Source organism: Chiloscyllium plagiosum, unplaced genomic scaffold (genome assembly GCF_037043375.1).
Source record: "Chiloscyllium plagiosum isolate Xiang-an unplaced genomic scaffold, Cpla_swu_hap1 HiC_scaffold_8, whole genome shotgun sequence".
In the NCBI taxonomy this organism is placed as follows: Eukaryota; Metazoa; Chordata; class Chondrichthyes; order Orectolobiformes; family Hemiscylliidae; genus Chiloscyllium; species Chiloscyllium plagiosum.
The window spans coordinates 2,002,882-2,020,396 of record NW_028270146.1 but is presented as its reverse complement, the minus strand read 5'-3'; the positions used below and the strand labels follow the sequence as shown (position 1 = coordinate 2,020,396).

At 44.7% G+C, this 17,515-nt stretch overlaps 1 protein-coding gene across 2 annotated transcripts in view; it reads right to left on the bottom strand.

The window, feature by feature from the left end:
* zdhhc22 (zDHHC palmitoyltransferase 22) overlaps positions 1–15,002 on the bottom strand; it is a 57,931-nt gene extending 42,929 nt beyond the window's left edge. Inside the window, exons 1-2 of one of the 2 annotated variants that reach the window (XM_087989525.1) lie at positions 14,945–15,002; positions 14,409–14,542 (exon numbers count right to left, since the gene is read on the bottom strand). The gene's annotated coding sequence lies outside the window, so the exon portion shown is untranslated. Of the gene's footprint in view, positions 1–14,408; positions 14,543–14,665; positions 14,751–14,944 lie in introns of those variants that run through there. The other variant, XM_087989524.1, reaches the window with a different exon arrangement.
* Positions 15,003–17,515: the final 2,513 nt, after the last annotated feature.

The following is a 17,515-nucleotide window of genomic DNA, read 5'->3' as shown; positions in this document are numbered from 1 at the left end:
GGGAGACAGGGCACTAACTTGTGGAACATTTCAGAGAACATCTCTGGGACACATGCACTAAACAACTCCACCACCCAATGGCTGAACAGTTTAACTCCCCTTCTCACTCCGCCAAGGACTTGAAAGTTCTGGGCTCCTCCACTGCCAAACCCTAACCACCCGACGCCCGGAAGAAGAATGCCTCATCTTCTGCCTTGGTACCTTCCAACCACACGGGATCATTGTGGATTTCACCAGTTTCCTAATTTCCCCACCTCCCACCTTATCCCAGATCCAACCCTCCAACTTGGTACAGTCCTACCTGTCCATCTTCCTTCCCACCTATCTGCTCCACTCACCTCTCTGACCTCTCATCTCATGTCCCCACATTCATCTATCTGTCGCATTCCCAGTTACCTTCCCCCCAGGCCATCCCCCTCCCATTAATCTCTCAGCCGCCTTGGCCCACAAGCCTCATTACTGAAAGAATATAGAACATTACAGTACAGACCCTTCAGCCCTCAATGTTACACTGACCTATGAATCTGAAGCCCATCTAACCCACACTATTCCATTTTCATCCATGTGTTTATTCAATGACCATTTAAATGCCTTTAAAGTTGGCACGTCCGCTACTGTTGCAGGTTCTGCATTCCACACCCGTAATTCACTGAGTAAAGAAACTACTTCTGACATCTATCCTGTATCTATCACCCCTCAATTTAAAGCTATGTTCTCTCATGCTAGCCATCACCATCCGAGGAAAAAGGCTCTCACTGTCCACCCAATCTAACCCTCTGATCATCTTGTTGGTCTCAATTAAGTCACCTCTCAACCTTCTTCTCTCTAACAAAAACGCCTTAGGTCCCTCAGCCTTTCCTCGTAAGACCTTCCCTCCATACCTGGCAACATCCTAGTAAATCTCCTCTGGACCCTTTCCAAAGCTTCTAAATCCTTTCTCTCATGTGGTGACCAGAACTGTACGCAATACTTCAAGTGTGGCTGCACCAGAGTTTTGTACAGCTGCAGCATGACCTCATGGCTCCAAAACTAAATCCCTCTACCAATAAAAGCTAACACACCATATGCCTTCTTAACAACCCTATCAACCTGGGTGGCAACTTTCAGGGATTGATGTACATGGAAACCGAGATCTCTCTGCACATCCACATTACCAAGAATTTTACCATTAGCCTAGTACTCTGCATTCCTGTTACTCCTTCCAAAGTGAATCACCTCATACCTTTCCGCATTAAACTGTATTTGCCACCTCTCAGCCCAGCTCTGCAGCTTATCTATGTCCCTCTGTAACCTGCAATGTCCAGGCTGACGCTTGAAACATCAACTCTCCTGCTCCTCAGATGCTGCCTGACTGGCTGTGATTTTCCAGCACCACACTCTTCGACTCTGATCTCCACGATCTGCAAACCTCACTTTCTCCTACTTTGCCCCTCAAAGATCAGCAAGGCAGCCTATTGTGGAGCCACAGGAGATGGGGGACTTACTAAATGAGTATTTTGCATCAGTGTTTACTATGGAGAATGACATAAAAGATATGGAATGTGGAGCTATCGATGTTGACATCTTGAAAAACGTCCATTTTACAGAGGAGGAAGTGCTGGATGTCTTGAAATGCTTAAAACTGAATAAATCCCCAGGACCTGATCAGGTGTACCCTAGAATTCTGTGGGAAGCTAGGGAAGTGATTGCTGAGATATTTGTATCACTGATAGTCATACGTGATGTGCCAGAAGACTGGAGGTTGGCTAACATAGTGCCACTGTTTACAAAATGTGGTAAGGAAAAACCAGGGAACTACAGACTGGTAAGTGATGGGCAAGTTGTTGGAGGGAATCCTGAGGGACAGGATGTACATGTATTTGGAAAGGCAAGGACTGATTGGGGACAGTCAACATGGCTTTGTCGGGATCCAAGATGGCGGCGACCCAGTAAGACTGAGTCTATAGTGCTCCTCCCAAGACTTGGGCACAGTGGGTCACCTACCCCCTACCAAGCTCACCAAATCATTTATAAATCATTTTTAATAGTTTAGTAGCTCAATTAGTTGTGCAATATTATATTTAAGCAACTTTATCCTAAGTTAAAATGACTAAAGGGAAGGGAGCCCGCAGCTCTCAGCAAGCAGGAACCCCTCCCCCACACTCTTCAGCTGCAGCAGAGGCGTCCACAGCCGCCCCGGGGGACTTACCTACAGTAGCAAGCCTTGCAGAAATGCTTTCCAAGCTTGACTCGAAGATCGATGCCTTTATCGTCGAATCCAGGAACCGTTGGGAGTCGTTGTCGGCCGCGCTGAAGAAGCACGACCGTGAAATTGAAGAAATTCAACGCCGAGTTGGAGGGGCGGAGCTAAAGGCCGCGACCTCGGAGACAACCGCTCAATCGGCCGTGGATCAGGTCCGGACTCTCGAGCAGCGAGTCCGGACCTTGGAAAATCATATTGACGACCTCGATAATCGAGGTCGTCGAAAAAATATTCATTTGCTGGGCCTTCCCGAACGGGAAGAGGAAGGCCAGCTTACAGCATTCCTGGAGCAGTGGCTGCCACAACTTTTAAATCTGGAGGCTGGATCAGGCCAGATAAGGGTGGAATGGGCCTACCGGGTAGCAATACGCGGGCCCGGCTCGAACCAGCGCCCACGCCTGGTCCTGTTCCGGCTGCAGAGCTACAAGGAGAGGCAGATACTCCTAGAAGCCTCTAGAAATCTCGGAAAAGACCCCCAAGCTATGATCTACAAAGGATCCAAGATCATGCTATTTCAGGACTTTTCCCCGGCTCTGGTTCGAAAGAGGAAGGCATTCGACGAGGCGAAGAAGCGTTTAAGGGACTTAAATGTACAGTACTCCTTACGCTACCCAGCGATGTTACGCTTTAACCATGAAGGATCTGTATATAACTTTGGATCACCAGAAAAGGCTAAGGAATTCTTGGACTCTCTTAGATAAACTGTAGGACATAATGGATGTTGGTCTGCCTTCCCCCCCCCCCCCCTTTTTGGTTTATATCCCCTCCCTTTTTTTTTCTTACCTTATTGCTTAATATTATTATGGGGGGTGGGGAGAGGGATTTGATTTTCTCCCCCCCCCCGCCTTGGAGTTGTTTTCTGTTATTATTTTATGTATATATGAGAGGTGTATGTATATGTGTGTCTGTATGTGTATATATATATATATATATATGTATGTGTATGTATATATATGTATATATAAGCTGGGGGATTTGGTTAATGTTGGTGGGGGGAGGTGGTTACCTTATTCGATTTTACCTCTGTCTTTAGGAGCGGGGTTGTTTTTCCCTTCGTTATTTTGTATTATCATATTTAATTATTATTTGTTGAACTGGTAATTTTATAGTTATATGTTTATATATGGTATTAACATTACCAAATATACCCAGGTGTTGGTAGGGGTGGGGGTGGGGTGCTCACTGTTAACTCTAGCTTTGTATTATATTTGAATTTTCCTCATTTGATTGAGGAGTGCCTGGGTCAAGGGTGGGGCATCGGTTGGGAGAGGATATGAGGAATTTTTGGAGAGGAAGTGATGCCCCCTGGGAACAAGGGGGAAAGTCTCCACTTAGATACGTTTTATATTTTTTTTATTTAGAAATAGTTTTTTACTGTATTGTTGTGGGTGTATTAAAGAGGGTTTATTTTTGTAAATTTTACATGTTCCATGCTCGGGATGTTCTGGATAGGGTTCCCCCTCCCGAGGGGTCTCGGATTGGCCCAGAGGATTATGGTTGATCAATTGGTTAAGTGGTGCACCTGGAATGTCAAGGGGAGTAATTCGCCACTTAAAAGGAAGAAAATATTATCAAATCTTAAGAAGGAAAGAGTTGATATAGCTCTCCTACAGGAGACACACCTGTCAGATAAAGAACACTTGAAATTACGACAGGGCGGATTTGATCAGGCCTTTTTTTCTTCTTTTAGCTCAAAAAGCAGGGGAGTTGTTATTCTTGTTCGGAAGAATTTCCCTTTCAAAATCCTAAAGCAGATAAAAGACGAATCTGGACGATATATCTTGATTAAAGCTCTCATAAATGGAGAGGAATATGGGATTTTAAATTTGTACTGCCACCCGGCACACCCCTTTAAATTTATAACGGAAGCCTTTTCAAAATTGATGGCTTTTGATGCCCGTCATATAATTATAGGGGGAGACTTTAACTGTATTATGGATCCGGAAATAGACAGGATTCCCAAGAGTACTGCAGGAGTATCTCCCAGATCTAGACAATTGATGGATCTGAACAAAGAATTAGGATTAGTAGATGTATGGAGATGTCTTCATCCACAGGGTAGAGATTTTTCTTTCTACTCTAATCCACATAAATGTCACACCAGAATTGATATGTTTTTTGCCCCCTCAATTTTTTTAAATTCCATATCATCCTGTAAAATAGGTAATATAGCAATTTCTGACCACGCTGCTGTATATATGGAAACTAAGGCGAGGAACAGTGGGACATCCCCTCGGCATTGGCGTATGGACCCCTTCTTAATGAAAGATAGTAAATTTGTAAAGTACTTCTCGCAAGAATTTAAAACTTTTTTAGAAATTAATTCAGGTACAGCTAGCAACCCGTCAATGATGTGGGAGACCATCAAAGCTTACACGCGAGGCTTGATCATCTCCTACTCAGCGACCCAGAAAAAATTAAAGGGAGAACAACAGCGTCTGCTTGAAGCCCGCTTAAAAGCGGCTGAAACAGCATACACTGATAGACCCTCTATTATTAAATTGCAAAGGATTACAGCTCTTAGGACAGCTCTAAATACTACACTTACTCAAACGGCTAAGAGGGAAATATTATTTGCAAAGCAAAGGTTATATGAATATGGCGACAAACCGGGTAGATACTTAGCATTTCTTGCAAAGAAAAAAAAGGCCCCTCAGACTATTATGTCTATCAAGGAAAGTACGGGTATTTTGACTCATGATCATAAAAAGATTAATGCGACCTTTAGAAAATTCTATTCTGAGTTATATAAATCACAGGATTGTGAAGATAGGACGAAGAGGATGCAGTCATTTTTTAAAAATTTGACTTTTCCAGACCTAACTCCGGAACAAGTATCGGTCCTAAATGCTCCTCTTACACCCCAAGAAATAGTTGATGCAATTAGGCACCTTCAAAATGGTAAGACGCCGGGCCCAGATGGCTTTCAAGCTGAATTCTATAAAGAATTTACAGAAATACTGGTTGGTCCACTTATGGATATGTATAACTATGCATATAGTCAGGGCTGTCTCCCGCCTTCGTTGAAAGAGGCAAATATCTCTCTTATCCTTAAAAAAGGAAAAGACCCAGAAGATTGTACATCATACAGACCAATATCCTTGCTAAATGTAGATTTTAAAATCCTCTCTAAAACGTTAGCACTGAGATTAGAAAGGATACTGCCACATATTATAAAGGAGGATCAGACGGGGTTTATTAAGGGCCGTAGATCATCCAATAATGTTAGAAGGGCTCTGAATATGATTCAAGCTTGTCATCAGGGAAAGATACCAGGAGTAGTGGTTTCATTAGACGCGGAAAAGGCATTTGATAGGGTCGAATGGTCATATTTGTTTTACACATTGGAGAGGTTTGGTGTTGGACAGGTGTTTACCAAATGGATCTCAACATTGTATAGTGATCCCAAAGCAGTTGTGGTTACCAATGGATTAGGCTCGGATAGCTTCAGTGTGGGTAGGGGCTGCCGTCAGGGATGTCCTCTCTCGCCATTGTTATTCACGCTAATAATTGAACCACTAGCGGAAGCTATACGAGCTGATCCTAATATAGTGGCCCCAAGGATTGGTACAGGTAAACATAAAATTACCCTTTATGCAGATGATGTTCTTCTATTCCTCAGTAACCCTTTGATGTCCATACCTCGCTTAATCCAAGTTATTAATACATTTAGTGCATTCTCAGGTTATAAAATTAACTTTTCAAAATCGGAGGCTATGCCAATGGGTGGCCTTGCTGTGATACCCCGCTTAGCGGACGGTTCCCTTTTTCCCTTTCGCTGGTCCCTGGAGGGTTTCTTATATTTAGGCATTTTTATTACTCCAGTATTTGGTCAGTTTTCCAAGGCTAATTTTGTGTATTTATTGGAAAGGATAAGGCAGGACCTCCAGCGATGGGGAGACCTGCCAATTTCCTGGTTGGGTAGAATAGCATTAATCAAAATGAATATCCTGCCCCGTCTCCTATATCCTATGAGAATGCTTCCGGTGATGCTGCCGAGGACAGCTTTATGTAAATTATACGGCTGGCTGAGTTCCTTTATCTGGAACCATAGGCGGCCCCTTATTAAGCTGAAGAAGCTACAGCTTCCACAGGCAAGGGGTGGATTGGACTTCCCAGATTTTAGGAAATATCAATTAAGTTCCCTATTAAGTTATATAGCTGATTGGGTCTTGTCTGATCCACAATCAATCTGGTTGGACATCGAGGCTTCTCAAGTAAAATACCCACTTATTAACCTTTTATTCTCAGACAAGAGGAAAATCATTACAGATCACTGTAAAAACCCTATAATACTGAATACAATCAAGGCTTGGAATATAATGCGGCAAAATGAGGGTAATTCACATAAAACATCCCCCTATGCACCGATATTCCAACCGGGGTTAACAGATGCCACTTTTAAACTCTGGAGATCCAGGGGTATCTCATGTCTCGGGGATTTATTTAAGGATGGGGTCCTGATGTCTTTCGGACAGCTGCGTCAGAAATTCGGATTACCCAATGGAGACCTCTTTCGATACTTCCAAATTCGAGATTTTATACAGAAGAAGACTACGTTATTAGATAGTCTTTATAAATCCGATAGAGAATGTAGTGTCCTACGACCAGTGGGGGTATCTTCCGTCAGTAATATTTATCATTTGCTACATGATGAAGTATCGGGAGATATGGATAATCTGCTTAAAACATGGGATCAGGATCTGGGACTAGAAATCTCCACAGAAACGTGGAATGATATTTGGGAAAATGCTAGAAGAATTACTATTTGCAACAGAACCCAGGCTATCCAGCTGAAGATACTTCATAGGGCCCATATAGCATCGGTTCGATTGGCAAAATTTAAGGCAGGAGCATCTCCAATGTGTCCTAAATGCAAAATAGAGGTGGGCACTCTTGTACATTGCTTATGGACCTGTCATAAGATCCGTAGATATTGGACTAAAGTAGCAAGCACCCTGACAGAAATTTTAGGAATGGAAATAAAAGTGGACCCCGTATCTCTCCTCTTGGGCTTTTCGAACTTTCCCTCCCTGGACACGTACGGGAAGAGACTATTTTCTATTCTTTCTTTCTGTGCAAGGAAAAATATTTTGATGAACTGGGTGGCGGAGGGCCCCCCTGGACTTTCAAATTGGCACAGACTAATTATGGAATGTATTCCCCTTGACTTCCTTACAAATATGGTGCACCGAAAGACCATATTTTATAAAATATGGCAGCCCTTTTTGAATTACATAAATACAGATATTTCGGCTATCCTAACAAGGGCTTTTATTTAATTGAGACTACAGACCTGGCTGGTCCGCGGCCCCTCGGGGGAGGAATCCCGCACGAATACGGGTTTTATCATATCTGATGTTAACACATCCCGAGCATGTAAGAGACTTAAATATACACCCTGGTTAGTTGTAGGCTAGATTAGTAGATAGTTGAGTTTTGTTTGTTTGTGTTTTTTTTTCTTTTCGTTTTTTTTTGTTTTGTTTTTTTTTCTTTTTTTGTCAAATTATGGTTATTGTATATTTGAGCTAATTGTATATCAATGTTTATATCTGAGAGTTTTGTTTATTTTTGTAAACTTGTAAAAATGTTAAATTTCTAATAAAAATATCTATAAAAAAAAACATGGCTTTGTGCATGGGAAATCATTTCTCACAAACATGATTGAGTTTTTTGAAAAAGTACTGAAGAGGATTGTCGAGGGCAGAACTATATAGTTTTCAGTAAGATGTTTGGCAAGGTTCCCCATGGGAAACTGGTTAGCAAGGTTGGGTCTCACGGAATGCAGGTAGAACTAGCCATTTGGATACAGAACTCGCTCGAAGGTAGAAGACAGAGGGTGGTGGTGGAGTGTTACTTTTCAGACTGGAGACCTGTGAACAGTACTCCAAATGTGGCCTAACCAAAGTCCTGTACAGCTGTAACATCACTTCACAACTCTTGAATTCAATCCCTCTGCTAATGAACGCTAATACACCATAGGCCTTCTTACAAGCTCTATCCACCTGAGTGGCAACTTTCAAAGATCTATGAACATAGACCCCAAGATCCCTCTGCTCCTCCACCTTACTAAGAACCCTACCGTTAACCCTGTATTCCGCATTCTTATTTGTCCTTCCAAAATGGACAACCTCACACTTGGCAGGGTTGAACTCCTCAATTTGTAGTTATGTCCCCTCGTACAAGCTGAAAAAGACTCTCACTGTCTACCCTATCTAATCCTCTGATCATCTTGTATGTCTCTATTAAATCCCCCCTTAGCCTTCTTCTTTCCAATGAGAATAGACCCAAGTCTCTTAGCCTTTCCTGATAACAGTTTCTCCCCAGACCAGGCCACATCCTGGTAAATCTCCTCTGAACCTTTTCCAATGCTTCCACATCCTTCCTGTAATGAGGCGACCAGAACTGTACACAATATTCCAAGTGCGGCCGCATTAGCGTTTTGTACAGTTGCAGCATGACATCACGGCTCCGGAACTCAATCCCTCTACCAATAAAACCTAACACACCGTATGCCTTCTTAACAGCACTATCACCCTGGGTGGCAACTTTCAGGGATCTATGTACATGGACACAAAGATCTCTCCGCACATCCACACTACCAAGAATCTTTCCATTGACCCAGTACTCTGCCTTCCTGTTATTCTTCCCAAAGTGAATCACCTCACATTTATCTGCATTGAACTCCATTTGCCACCTCTCAGCCCAATTCTGCAGTTTATCCAAGTCCCTCTGCAACCTGCAATATTCTTCCACAGTGTCCACTACTCCCCCGACTTTAGTGTCATCTGCAAACTTACTAATCCATTCACTTATGCCTGAATCCAAGTCACAGAGTCATAGAGATGCACAGCACAGAAACAGGTACCCTTCAATCCAACTCGATCATGCCAACCAGATATCCCAACCCAATCTAGTTCCACCTGCCAGAACCTGGCTCATATCCCGCCAAACCCTTCCTATTCATATACCCATCCAGATGCCTCTTAAATGTTGCAATTGTACCAGCCTCCACCACTTCCTCTGGCAGCTCGTTGCACACACGTACCACCTTCTGAGAGAAAACGTTGCCCCTTAGGTCTCTTTTATATCTTTCGCCTCTCACCCCAAACCTATGCCCTCTAGTTCTGGACTTCCCGACCCCAGGGAAAAGACTTTGTCTATTTATCCTATCCGTGCCGTCATGATTTTATAAACCTCTGTAAGGTCACCCCTCAGCCTCCGAAGCTCCAGGGAAAACAGCCCCAGCCTAATCAACCTCTCCCTATAGCTCAAATCCTGGCAACATCTTTGTAAATCATTTCTGAACCCTTTCAAGTTTCACAAAATCTTTCCGATAGGAAGGAGACCAGAATTGCACGCAATATTCCAACAGTGGCTTAACCAATGTCCTGTACAGCCGCAACATGACCTCCCAACTCCTGTACTCAATACTCTGACCAATAAAGGAAACCATACCAAATGCCTCCTTCACTATCCTATCTACCTGCAACTCCACTTTCAAGGAGTTATGAACCTGCACTCCAAGGTCTCTTTGTTCAGCAATACTCCCTAGGACCTTACCATTAAGTGTATAAGTCCTGCTAAGATTTGCTTTCCCAAAATGCAGCACCTCCCATTTATCTAAATTAAACTTCATCTGTTACTTCTCAGCCCATTGGCCCATCTGGTCAAGATCCTGTTGTAATCTGAGGTAACCCTCTTCGCTGTCCAATAAACCTCCAATTTTGGTGTCATCTGCAAACTTACTAACTGTACCTTTTATGCTCGCATTCAAATCATTTATATAAATTATTTATAAAAATGAAAACAGCAATGATCCCAAAACAGAACCTTGTGGAACTTAGGAGGTACAGTTAGTAAGTTTGCAGATGATACCAAAATTGGAGGTGTAGTGGACAGCAAAGAAGGTTTACCTCAGAGTACAATGGGATCTTGATCAGATGGAGAAAGTGAGGTCTGCAGATGCTGGAGATCAGAGATGGAAATGTGTTGCTGGAAAAGCGCAGCAGGTCAGGCAGCATCTAGGGAACAGGGGAATCGACGTTTCGGGCATTAGCCCTTCTTCAGGCTAATGCCCGAAACGTCGATTCTCCTGTTCCCTAGATGCTGCCTGACCTGCTGCGCTTTTCCAGCAACACATTTCCATCTCTTGATCAGATGGGCCAATGGGCTGAAGAGTGGAGTTTAATTTCGATAAATGCGAAGTGCTGCATTTTGGAAAGGCAAATCAGAGCAGGACTTATACACTTAATGGGAAGGTCCTGGGGAGTGTTGCTGAACAAAGAGACCTTGGAGTGCAGATTCATGGCTCATTGAAAGTGGAGTCACAGGTAGATAGGATAGTGAAGAAGCCGCTTGGTATGCTTTCCTTTATTGGTCAGAGTATTGCATATAGGAGTTGGGAGGTCATGTTGCAGCTGTATAGAACATTGATTAAGCCAATGTTGGAATATTGTGTGCAATTCTGGTCTCCCTCCCATTAGAAGGATGTTCTGAAACTTGAAAGGAGGAGAAATGAGGAAACTGGTGAAGTCCACATTGATGCTGTGGGGTTGGAGGGTCCTGGGGCAGAAGATGAGTTTTTCTTCCTTCAGGCATTGGGTGGTAAGGGAGTGGCGATGGAGGAAGCCCAGGATCTGTACGTCCTTGGGGGAGTGGGAGAGGGAGTTGAAGTGTTCAGCCACAGGGCAGTGGGGTTGGTTGGTGCGGGTGTCCTGGAGATGTTCTCTGAAGCGCTCTGCGAGTAGGCGTCCTGTCTCTCCAGTATAGAGAAGACTGCATTGGGAGCAACGGATACAGTAAATGACATGCGTGGAAGTGCAGGTGCAACTTTGCTGGATGTGGAAGACTCCTTTGGGGCCTTGGACAGAGGTGAGGGGGGAGGTGTGGGCGCAGGTTTTGCATTCCTGCGGTGGCAGGTCCACGCCCCCTAACAACCCACCGTCCCCTCCGGGTACCTTCACCTGCCACCACAGGAATTGCAAGACGTAAAGATCTAAAGATTGTATCACATACTCAAAAAAAGAACGATTGAAGTTCGAAGCAACTGCAGCAGCGTTGCCATGCCTTACAGGTGGGTGACTGTGTAACAACTACTGCAGCCACCAACAAGGACAGTAAAACACCCAAATCCTGTATCACACATATCTTACCTTATGGTCACCTGCCAAAAGATTGTCCAGCATTTCATTACACATACAAACTATGTTCTACAAGAGGAACAATTCTACTAAATTGTACAAGAAAGCCAGATCTTAAGGCAAACTACTGTGCATGCTGGATATCTGAAACAAACAGAGAATTTTGGAGAATCTCAACAGGTCTGGCAGCATCTGTGGAGAGAGATCAATGTATTGAGTCCAGTATGATGCTTTGACAATATGATATCATTTCCAGAAAACAAAAAGATCTATGAGAATTCCACCCTCGTAGTTTGGACTCTTCAACCTCAGAAATCGTATTTTTTGCAAATTTACAGCCACAATTGTTCTCGAAGTTGTTTGGGCTGTCCAACCCATTGATAACTGAATGTGCTTGAGTTTTGGCGTTTAATATGGGATATAATTTAAGTTTGTCCATTTGCCAAGTAATTTTTTTTTAACTTGTTCCTTGTTTTCTTTTGCCATAGTTGTGAATATGTTCGCTGAGCTGGAACATTGATTTGCAGACGTTTTGCCTCCTGTCCAGGTGACATCTTCAGTGTTCAGGAGCCTCCTGTGAAGTGCTGCTGTACGTGTCTTCTGGAATTTATTTGGTTCTGTTCCTCCTGCTTCTGATTGCCAATTTTGCTTGTTCGTTATAGAGGCTGGTATAACAGGTCTAGATCGTTAAAAATCACACAACACCAGGTTATAGTCCAACAGGTTTAATTGGAAACACACTAGCTTTCGGAGTGACGCTCCTTCATCAGGTGATTGTGGAATTAGGTCTAGATCGATGTGTTTGTTGATGGAGTCCGTGTGCCATGCTTCCAGAAATTCTCTGGCTGTCCTCTGTTTAGCTTGAGCTATTATTGTAGTGTTGTCTGAGTCAAATTTGTGGTCCTTGTCATCTTACGAGGGACAGATGGTCATGGCTAATTGGAAGCGGATTGCTAATTGTCTGCCTGTTTGTCCTGGATCGTGTGTTGAGCAGTCTTTACATGGAATCTTGGAAACTACAATTATCTTGCACATGATGAGTATAGGGTCTTCTGTTCTGGTGAGTTGTTGCCTGAGTATGTCAGTGTATGGGCTGTCATGAGTCCATATGGTCAGAGAATTGTGGCTGTCAGTTCCAAGATGTTTTTTATATAAGATAGAGTGGCAAGTGAGTTAGGTCATGACATGTCCTCATCGCGCTGTTTGTCTGCTAGGCATCTGCAGATGAAGTTGTAGGGATATCCCACTCTTGGCAAAGACTTTGTGGAGGTGTTCTTCTCCACCAGCACACTACACCTGCCACACCCCCAGATCTGCGCCCTCCCCCTCCACTCCTAAACTATAGCATAAATGCTGTCCCCTCCACACTTTATTTCAGCTCTGATGAAGAGTCATCCACACTAAAAATGTTAGCTTGCTGTCTGACCCTCTGTGATCACCAGCATTTGTTGTTTCCCACAGTTGAAATGTTTCTTTATAAACGTTATCAGATTGGTCACTCAATTTAAGTTGGCCTCAATTGAACCAATTAGACCATTAAATTTAACCTATATGCTAACTAACTCACAGAATCATAGAATTGTTATGATGCAGGAGGCCATCCAGTCTATTGTGTCTGCGCTGTTCTACCACCTGGTGACAACCTTGTCATATCCTGGCACACCATTTCAGTCAAAATGACCATCCAATGCCTTCTAGAATACCTCAACAGCTCAACCGAAGACAATTCAATTGTGAGTTCTTCAAGAATGCTAAGCTCATTGTGGAGAAAGTGAGGACTGCAGATGCTGGGAATCAGACTCAAAAAGTGTGGCGCTGGAAAAGCACAGCAGGTCAGGCAGCATCCGAGGAGCAGGAAAATCAGCGTTTCGGGCAAAAGTTCTTCATCAGGATGAAGGGCTTTTGCCCGAAACGTCGATTTTCCTGCTCCTTGGATGCTGCCTGACCTGCTGTGCTTTTCAAGCATCACTCTAATCTTGACTCTAATCTCCAGCATCTGCAGTACCCACTTCTGCACAGTAGATGAGGCTTATGGATGTGCAGTAAAATCTCTGCTGAATATGGAAGGATCCTTTGAGGCCTTGGATTGAGTTGGGGGGAGGAGGTGTCGACACAGATTTTACACCTCTTACAGTGGCAATAGGAGGTGCCAGGAGTAGAGAGTGGGTTGATGGGGGATGTGCACCTAACAAGGCTGTCATGGAGGGAATGGTCTCTGCTGAAAGGGGTGGGGAGGGAAATATATCTCTGGTGGTGGGGTCTGACCTTAGGTGGCAGAAATGGCAGAGGATAATGCGTTGTGTCTGGAGATTGGTGGGGTGGAAGGAGAGGACTAGAGGTTTCTATCCTTTGTGTGGTTGGATGGATGAGGTTCAAGGTTGGACAGGTGGGAAGTGGAGGAGATGTGCTGGAGGGGAAATTGCAGTCCTTGAAGTAGGAAGCCACCTGGGATTTTCTGGAATGGAATTGCTCCTCCTGGGAGCAGATGCGACAGAGGTGGAGGAGTTGTGAGTAAGGGATAGTGTTTTTACTGAAGAGGGATGCGAGGATGTGTAGTCCAGGTAGCTGTGGGAGTTGGTGGGTTTGAAGTAGATGTCCGTTTGAATCAATGCCAAATCCAAACCAAATCCAAACCCCCCCCCCCCCCCCCCCCAACCTCAATCCAAGATGAATCAGTGCCTCATCTTCTGTCTAGGGACCCTCCAACCACACGGTATCAATGTTGATTTCACCAGTTTCCTCATCTCCCCTCCCCCCACCTTATCCCAGATCCAACCTTCCAACTCAGCACTGCCCTTTTAAACTTCTCTCACCTGTCCATATTCCTTCCCATCTATCCACTCCACCCTTTGCTCCGACCCATCACCATCACCCCCAACCTATCGCCTTCCCAACTAACTTCACCCCTAGCCCCACTCCCTTCCCATTTAAATCGCAGCCCCTTCACTGCCGCACATCCCTGATGAAGGCACCTCACCACCACCTTCTCAAGGACAATAAATGCTGGGCCAGCCAAGACACACCTTCTAAATGAGTACAACAAAATGTTGAGGATGAATGTTTAAGATAATTGTTTGGGCGGAGAATTTAAAGTTAAAGCAAGAACTTGCATTTGGTGGGCACGGGACCCAACAGATGAAATGGTGGTACTCAGCACCTGTGGAGAGATAAGCAGAATTAGTGTTTGGAGTACAAGAATGTTTCTTCTGTTGAATTGAAATGTTTACTCTGTGTTTCTTTCTATCAGGCCTGCTGCATTCGCACCGCCCACAGAATTTACTTGTATATTTGAAGTGAAAGAGGTGTTGAAGAAGGGCTTATGCCCGAAACGTCGATTCTCCTGTTCCCTGGATGCTGCCTGACCTGCTGTGCTGTTCCAGCAACACATTTCCAGCTCTGATCTCCAGCATCTGCAGCCCTCACTTTCCCCAATTTGAAGTGAATTGCAGCTTTTTATTATGCAAAACAACATTTCACACACAACAACCACTAAATAACTAAACTCAATTCAAAGCCAAAGTCCCTATTCGGTATTTTAAGTATTTCCAGTAATTATTACCCAATTTCCCTTTCAGTCAACCATTTCCACCAGCTCTTTCCGCGGAGCAGGAGGTCACTACACCGGGACTCGGACATTTCCGGCGGGTCTCGGGTATTTCCGGCCGGGCATTGGTATCACTGACTGGACTCGGACATTTCCGGCGGATCTCGGGTATTTCCGGCCGGGCATTGGTATCACTGACTGGACTCGGACATTTCCGGCGGATCTCGGGTATTTCCGGCCGGGCAGTGGTATCACTGACAGGACTCGGACATTTCCGGCAGATCTCGGGTACTTCCGGCAAGACTCGGGTATTTCCGTAGGACTCGGGGGTTTGGTGCTGAGGCTGCGGCTCCATCGCAGGAGAGGGAGGTGAGTGAGTGAAAACTGCGCGGCTCCTTCTCCCCTCAGACCCTCAGAGGGGATGGGCAATGGTTACCCGTCAAGGGTAATGGTATATATGGCTCCTTGGCGGCGAATGGAGTTTAATTGACGCTGAAAGAGGTAACGTGGAATATTAGCCCCTCAGAGGGCTATTGGGGAATGTGATCCATCAGTGGGTAATGGGGAATGTGATCTATCAGTGGGTAATGGGGAATGTGATCTATCAGTGGGTAATGGGGAATGTGATCTATCAGTTGGTAATGGGAATGTGATCTATCAGTGTGTAATGGGGAATGTGACCCATCAGTGGGTAATGGGGAATGTGATCTATCAGTGGGTAATGGGAATGTGATCCATCAGTGGGTAATGGGGAATGTGATCTATCAGTGGGTAATGGGGAATGTGATCCATCAGTGGGTAATGGGGAATGTGACCCATCAGTCTGTAATGGGGAATGTGACCCATCAGTGGGTAATGGGGAATGTGATCTATCAGTGGGTAATGGGGAATGTGATCTATCAGTGGGTAATGGGGAATGTGACCCATCAGTGTGTAATGGGGAATGTGATCCATCAGTGGGTAATGGGGAATGTGACCCATCAGTCTGTAATGGGGAATGTGACCCATCAGTGGGTAATGGGGAATGTGATCCATCAGTGGGTAATGGGGAATGTGATCTATCAGTGGGTAATGGGGAATGTGACCCATCAGTGTGTAATGGGGAATGTGATCCATCAGTGGGTAATGGGGAATGTGACCCATCAGTCTGTAATGGGGAATGTGACCCATCAGTGGGTAATGGGGAATGTGATCTATCAGTGGGTAATGGGGAATGTGATCCATCAGTGGGTAATGGGAATGTGATCCATCAGTGGGTAATGGGAATGTGATCTATCAGTGGGTAATGGGGAATGTGACCCATCAGTCTGTAATGGGGAATGTGACCCATCAGTGGGTAATGGGGAATGTGATCTATCAGTGGGTAATGGGGAATGTGATCTATCAGTGGGTAATGGGGAATGTGACCCATCAGTGTGTAATGGGGAATGTGATCCATCAGTGGGTAATGGGGAATGTGACCCATCAGTCTGTAATGGGGAATGTGACCCATCAGTGGGTAATGGGGAATGTGATCTATCAGTGGGTAATGGGGAATGTGATCCATCAGTGGGTAATGGGAATGTGATCCATCAGTGGGTAATGGGGAATGTGATCTATCAGTGGGTAATGGGGAATGTGACCCATCAGTGGGTAATGGGAATGTGATCCATCAGTGGGTAATGGGGAATGTGATCTATCAGTGGGTAATGGGGAATGTGATCTATCAGTGGGTAATGGGGAATGTGATCCATCAGTGGGTAATGGGGAATGTAACCTATCAGTGGGTAATGGGGAATGTGATCCATCAGTGGGTAATGGGAATGTGATCCATCAGTGGGTAATGGGAATGTGATCCATCAGTGGGTAATGGGAATGTGATCTATCAGTGGGTAATGGGAATGTGACCCATCAGTGAGTAATGGGGAATGTGATCTATCAGTGGGTAATGGGAATGTGACCCATCAGTGGGTAATGAGGAATGTGATCTATCAGTGGGTAATGGGAATGTGACCCATCAGTGAGTAATGGGGAATGTGATCTATCAGTGGGTAATGGGAATGTGATCCATCAGTGGGTAATGGGGAATGTGATCTATCAGTGGGTAATGGGGAATGTGATCCATCAGTGGGTAATGGGGAATGTGATCCATCAGTGGGTAATGGGGAATGTGATCTATCAGTGGGTAATGGGGAATGTGATCCATCAGTGGGGAATGGGGAATGTGATCGATCAGTGGGTAATGGGGAATGTGATCCATCAATGGGTAATGGGGAATGTGATCTATCAGTGGGTAATGGGGAATGTGATCCATCAGTGGGTAATGGGGAATGTGATCGATCAGTGGGTAATGGGGAATGTGATCCATCAATGGGTAATGGGGAATGTGATGTATCAGTGGGTAATGGGGAATGTGATCCATCAGTGGGTAATGGGGAATGTGATCCATCAATGGGTAATGGGGAATGTGATCTATCAGTGGGTAATGGGGAATGTGATCCATCAGTGGGTAATGGGGAATGTGATCCATCAGTGGGTAATGGGGAATGTGACCCATCAGTGGGTAATGGGGAATGTGATCTATCAGTGGGTAATGGGGAATGTGAT